The sequence below is a fragment of the Pistacia vera genome, unplaced genomic scaffold, assembly GCF_008641045.1.
Source record: "Pistacia vera cultivar Batoury unplaced genomic scaffold, PisVer_v2 Contig678, whole genome shotgun sequence".
Taxonomy (NCBI): Eukaryota; Viridiplantae; Streptophyta; class Magnoliopsida; order Sapindales; family Anacardiaceae; genus Pistacia; species Pistacia vera.
Window position 1 is genome coordinate 1,019,209 of NW_022196532.1, and position 7,417 is coordinate 1,026,625.

Below are 7,417 nucleotides of genomic sequence, written 5' to 3' on the forward strand. Positions count from 1 at the left end.
TGATAAGTTAATTCTTAAATTACAATAATAAAAATGTTTGGTAAATAACTTTTAAATCTCATTAAATTTTAAGCTAATTATGTTATAATCAGATTTATAAAAGGATTATGAAAGTTAGAAGGAGTAGTTTTTGAAAACCAAATTCTTTTCAAAGTTGATTTTGCATGTGTAAGATGACAAATATACCAAAGTTATTGTTTTACTTACAAAATGAAGTCAAGTAAACATTGAATTCATTAAATACATAATTTAATAATCAGTATGAAATAAATAAAAGTTGGACTGACAGGGTGGTGTAGGCCATTGACCGTGGTGGTGGCCGACGGCTGCTACTGTCGCATGTGTCAAAATCCAATCCATCATATTTTGATGCTTCGTTTAGACCATCTCCAACCCATTGCACCAATTAGGTGCAAAATTACACCAAATTGGTGCAAATTTTGGTGCAAAATACTATTTCATCTCCAACCCACAACACCAAATATTACACCAAAAAGAATACTCTTTAGAATGTTCTGTTTTTTTTCTTTTATTGTAATAATCAATAATCAATCTATTTCACTCATTATTTTTGTATATATTAATTAAATATTGGGAATGATATTTTTATTAAATAATAATTATTTTGTAAATTATACTAATGTAATAAAATTAAGCATTTATTTAATCAAATANATGAAGTCAAGTAAACATTGAATTCATTAAATACATAATTTAATAATCAGTATGAAATAAATAAAAGTTGGACTGACAGGGTGGTGTAGGCCATTGACCGTGGTGGTGGCCGGCGACTGCTACTGTCGCACGTGTCAAAATCCAGTCCATCATATTTTGATACGTCGTTTAGGCACAGTAATCAGCCAAATGTTTCATCATCTTCTATGGCAAATTGACCCGTCGGAATCTGGTGATCCATTGAGATTACGATCAACTGGCCTCGCTAGTTCATAGGATTGGTTATGACGACGAATGTGTGTCGTTGGTGACTGCCACCTACTCTCGACGGCTTGACCACTGACGACAATTTCTATTTAGTTCATTTTTTTAAAATAAATTTATTTAACGTAAATTCTTTTCAATATTTATTAAATCAAAATACAATTTGATAATTACACAATACTTTGATAAGTAAACTATGTCATTTTTTGTCATTATAACTATAAAGGCAGTTTACAAATAAAATTTACCAAACACATATAAAGTTTTTAAAAATCAAAGCAACTTTAAGCTTTAATTTACCTAACACATTATAAATTATTTTGAAATTGAATAAAAGCTTATTAAAATTAAAGCTAAAATAATCCCAAACTAATCCTACATAAAGCTAAAATAATCCCAAACTAATCCTATATATCCTTGTTTATGTATTAACTTGTACGCAAATTTTATTATCATCTTTGTTAAATTAGGCTAGAGACATTACAAAATGGACACCATAAATTAATAATTTCAATTGAGTCCTTCTTATTTAGTGACTCTCTCACCATTGCCCATGATGATGGTTAGACTTATAGCAATAGCAAGCAAAAACAGGTCGAACATGTATGTACTAAGATTAGACCTAGCAAAATGGGCGGGCTAGGTGGGTACAAGTCGAGCCCAACGGATACGGGCCCAAAATAGGTCGGTTCTAAACAGGCCTAAAATGTTAGACCTGTACCCTACCCTATGCGGGTACGGGTGGACCCATGAGTATCCGTATTGTTCACTATAGTTTTAATTTTACAATTACACCCCCACCATTAACTCTTTCAAAATCCAAATTCAATTCAATTCAACACACAACCCCTTCAAAAGAAAAATTTGTAGACAAAGTAATAACAGTTAAACGAAAAACCCAATGCAAAAAACAGATCTTTACCATTTAACCATGCTCAAATGGCTGAGGCATTCAAATAGCTTTTATACTAACAATCATATGCTTAGTGGTTAGTGTTAACACTTCTCATGGACATTAAATTTTAAGAAATAAAACATTTAATAAACACATCAAATTTATATCAATAGAGCAGTGTAGTGTGCATGCCAAATACCATGCAATGTAAATACAATAAGGAATTAAAACCTTTCTCAAATATTTACATCTAAAGACTATATGCGATCAAAATGACTAAGAGTAAGCTGCAAACGCTTGAGATTGCAAAAAGTTGGCAAATAATCAATCTTTTTATACCATTGTATATATACATAATACACTCGATTAACAAAGGAAAACAAAATTATAAAGAAACACATGTTATAATTTAACACTAATAGTATTGATTTGAATAAAAACAATATTACTTCAAACATGCATGAAAGTCTCTCGTACATAGTATCACATACAATTATGTACTCTCCTGCATAATATTTAGTATGTACAACTCGTACTCGTATCAAAATTACCATATACAACATCTATGTTATAAAATGGTATCTTTCTCTTCTAAGATAATTAATTGTGTTGAAATGCATGGTAAAATATCCTAACCTAATTTTTTTTAGTTCTTTGGAAGCTCTTGAGTTACAAATAAGACTATATGCATTAGAATTTCTTGAGAGATATCAGTAGGCATTCAATCTATAAGATTTTTGTGATTTTAAATGTTAACAAAAGTTTGCTAAAGCATCAAAATTGGGCATGCATGCATAATCAAATTTGGGTATGCATGTGTACACAATATCAGAATAGTAGAATAGTAAAGCTGTAATGTTGTGTTTGTGAAATTTTATAGCCAATTCACCTAAACAAACTATTATCATTCAAGAAATAGTTAATATGGGAAGATCCGTGGCTTGTTGATCTAAAAAAACCAATGAACTCATTTCTAGTTCTTGTAAATCTAGCAAATTTGACTTTAATTAAATTTACTTCTTTGAATAACTAATAGGTAAACTATGAGCAAACTTCATAATGAAAGAGGGACTTCCATGAATCTTGATTTTATCATCCAATTTACTTGGAAAAATGAGTTTAATTGTTGAACTTTCAACTATTTCCATATGCACAAAGTTACAACCATATTTCACAAACAACCCATGAAAGAAAGGTACATACAATGAACTCTTGGGGGGTATTTGGATCATATAATAATTTTTTATAGGGGTATATTATATTAACAGAAAGAAATGTCACTTTGAAGATTATTAGGAATGTTTAGAAAATGTGTTTGGTTGGTTCGAATAAATTGGTGAACAATATGTTTGGTTGGGAGGATAAATGAGTGTGTATGTTATATAGATTACTAAATTGCCCTCCTTTTTAAATATTAATATAATACTTTTATTATTATTATTATTATTTGAATCCTTTCTTTTAACCCCCAACATTTGAAATTTTGCTAAAACACCCCAGTCATATAAAACTTTAATTTATGACAAAATCACCCCCACCCACCCCAAACCACTGCCCGCAGCTAGCCACCACTGCCAATAGTCAACAGAATGGCACACGACTGGCCGTATATGGTCGGTGTGCACTGGCAAAGTTGAAAATGGCCATGGATCACAAATCCATGGCTGGAAAATGGCCAGATCTATGACCATATATGTGGTTGCGAAAAGGCCAAATCTTTCGCTGTGCCATTTCATAGCCACGTCTTTGGCCATGAAATGGCCATGGAAACGACAAATCTGGCCGTTTTCAGCCATAGATCTGATACCGGCCAGATCTGTCGATTGTGCACCATTATAGTGATAATGTCCGCAGCTGGCAGTGATGAGTTACGACCAATGGTGGTCTTAGGTGGTTGGGGGTATTTTATTAACTTTTAAACATTTTTGTGGTTGTGGTATTTTAGCTAATTTCTCAAATGTGGGGGGGCTAAGTAATTGTTATTTGGTACACATTTGAAGGCAATAGTATTCGAAATGGTTTTTAGTTAAGGGCAAAATGGGTAGAAAAATCATATTACCTCGGTAATGTTTTAATAACACCCCCTAAGGTTGCATTTGGTTCGGGGTGATATAAGATTAATCATGTAATCTTTGTTTAATTTTTACGATTCCTTTGTTTGGTTGTCAAGTAATGAAATATTACGTAATCTTTTATTGCAAATAGTGTCTACTATTGATAATATTGGGGGTAATTAGATTACCTTCCCAATGGGTGTTAATATAAGATTACAGAGGTAATCTTAATTTTGACCAAATTTTGCCCTTAATCTTTTATCATTTTAGACACATTTGCCCTCATATTTCTACCAAATAACAATTACCCAAACCCCTTACATTTGAGAATTTAGCTAAAACACCCCAACCATAAAAAAGTTTAAAAGTTAACAAAATACCCCCAGCCACCCAAGACCATCATTGGCCGTCGGTGAAAGTCATCATATCGGCGTAAGACTGGTGGGATCTTGTCGATCGTGTGTCGGTAAGGACATTTTCGGCCATGGATTTGTGATCCATGGCCACAAACGACTAGATCTACCTGTTTCATAGCCAAAGATATGGCCATGAAATGGCCGTCGTTTCACGGCCACATCTTTGGTTGTGAAACGGCCATATTCACGACCAAATCTAGCCGTTTTTTTGCCATAGATCAAAGATCCATGGCCGGATTAAACCTTACCAACGCATGACCAACTAGATCCGGCTAGTCGTGCGCCATTATGGCTACTACCAGCGGTGGTGGTTGGTTGCCGGTAGTGACTTGGGGTGGGTGGGGCTGATTTTGCTACAAATTAAAGTTTTATATGGTTGGGGTGTTTTAACAAAATTTCAAATATAGGGGGTTAAAAGAAATAATTTAAAAAATAATAGAATAAAATAATAATAAAAATATTATTATATTATTATTTAAAAAGGAGGGCAATTTAGTAATCTACATAACATACCCACTCATTTATCCTTCCAACCAAACATATTATTATAATATATCCACCAATTTATTCCAACCAACCAAACACATTCTAACAAGGTAATAAGATTACCTCCCACATTACTAATAGTAAACACAATGAACCTGTTTGGATGAGGTTAATATTACATAACTAGGGTAATATTTTCTAAATTGAGCAGATGATGATGTTTGGTTGGTTTGTAAAAAATTATTTTTGAAATCTTTTATAACAAACAGTGGCATTTGAGGGGGAAGTTGCCGGGAATATGGCATTTGAGGGGGAAGTTGCCGGGATATTAATACCTTGGGGGGGGGGGGGGGGGGGGGGGGAGATGCCTCTGGCAGGACCAGATGGCTGGCAATCGACGAGAGGAGAGATGCATAATTCTAGATGGAGAGAGATCAAAGATGGTGGGAAGGGTCGAACGTCGAAGGTAGATAGAGTGAGAGATGTTAAGATTACGAATTGAATTAGGGATTTCGGCTTATGTTTTGGGTATTTTTTTTTTTTAAAATATTTCTACAAGTACCCGTTGGTACATTGACAATGGATATTCGCAAGCATACGAAATCGTGTAAGTAATACAGTTTGAATAAACGGATGTCGAACCCTAGAGAATTACTAATTACCGACTACCAAAATAAACTATCATATTACTATTTGATTAAATGAAACTTTAAGGAATGAATCAAACTAAAATTAAAAAATTAAAAGAAAACTAAAAACTAAAAGAAAATAAGATTTAAACAAATATATTGGTTGTGATGCAGTTTGACAGAACCTAGGGCATAGACTTCATACCAATTCTACTCCTATGTATTGATAATTATTGCCAATATCATGAAGTTTTTTCTACAGGTCAAACTCCTTAGAATTTCAATAACTTTCTATCGAATAATTAATAGATTAATTAAACCCTTATTACTAACCCAAGATATCTCTAAATTGGATTTAAGTCTTAAGAGATCATTACACTTTATGAAATTTACCAAAGCCTTAAAGATCGCAGTAACATTTCTCCTCTCTATTTTCTCTCTGTTAAAATAGGTAAAGACTTCTATTTATAGTGCTAGGGCTTTAGAATAGTGTTTCAAACAATCCTATTCAATTGTACTTAAAAAACTCAAACAAATCGTAAAACAATCCATGTAGAAATAAGAAATCATCGTTGTTCCACGGCATGCGCACAAATTGTGGTCATCTAACTTTGACCTTATTCAACTATGCTACAACATGACAACATGTGTGCCGCGACATGAAAAGATGTCAAAATTGATCATGAAGTCTTCTGAATCCCACAAAGTCATCAACATTTGAATTGTATCCATTTTCATCGGATTTCCAATTATTCAAGAACCATCCCATTCCGAGGTCTACAGCTCAGGTTATCATCCAAATACTGAAGCATGCTCAAAACTGAAGCATATTCCGAGATTTGCATTTCATCTTCAAAACACTATAACTTTCTCATTTCAACTTTGATTCTTGAATTGTTTGTTTCTATCTGTCTTAAATTCCATCGGCAACATAATTCATCATCTGAATAGCATTTTTAAGCATTTATAACCTAAAAACACACATAAAATACTTGTGATCCCATAAAATAAATACTTACTCTCACTTGTACTCATCTTGTAAATCTTTAAGAGAATCTCTGTTCTTGTTGTGTGTATAAGCCTATAGAGAAGAGGCAATCAATCACAAAACACTTTGATTACAACCTTAGTGGTGCAATCTTGTAAATCTAAGTGTGTGTGCCGAAATCTTGTAAAATTGTTGTATTTGGCACAATCCAATTCTAGTGGAACTTTAAGTAGGTTGCCTTGAAGAAGTGAATGTATGAGGCTTGTGGATATAGTTCTGAGCCATAATAAATCTTTGAGCATTTCTCTCTCCCTCTTTCTCTCAACTTATTCACTTATTTATTGCTCATAAGTTGATTACATTTATTGTTTTCATTTGGGTTTCTTTATTGCCCATTTGCATTGGCTTCAACTTTACAATAAATCGAGAAAACTGATGTGGTTATGTTAGTTGACAGTAGGGCCTCCCACAATTTTATTTTGCACGAATTAGTGCGTAGGTTGGGAATTCCAGTTGAAAAGGGGAAGATGTTTGGGGTCATGGTAGGCAATGGGGTCATGGTGAAGGGGTTTGCAAAAGGATTCAATTGGAGGTATAAGGGGTTAAAATTGTGTAGGATTTCTTTCCATTTGAGTTGGAAGGAGCTAATGTTGTGTTGGGGGTTACCTAGCTGAGTTCATTAGGCGATGTGTGGGTAAATTGGAAAAAATTGACAATGAAGTTTGAGGTGGATGGTGCCAGAGTAAGCTTGCAAGGAGATCTCTCCTTGGTGAAGACAATGGTCTCCTTCAAGGCCATGTTACGAACAGTTCACAACATAGGGGGAGGGTACTTAATTGAATCTTATCTAATTGAGAGCATAACATAACAAAAAGGGGAGGATGTGCATCCTAGAGTAGCCAGAGTTTTGGACCAGTACACCACTTATTCGATCAACCCACCAAACTACCCCCAAAACGACCTCAAGACCATGCCATAGTCCTTATGGATCACAACCACCCAATATACGA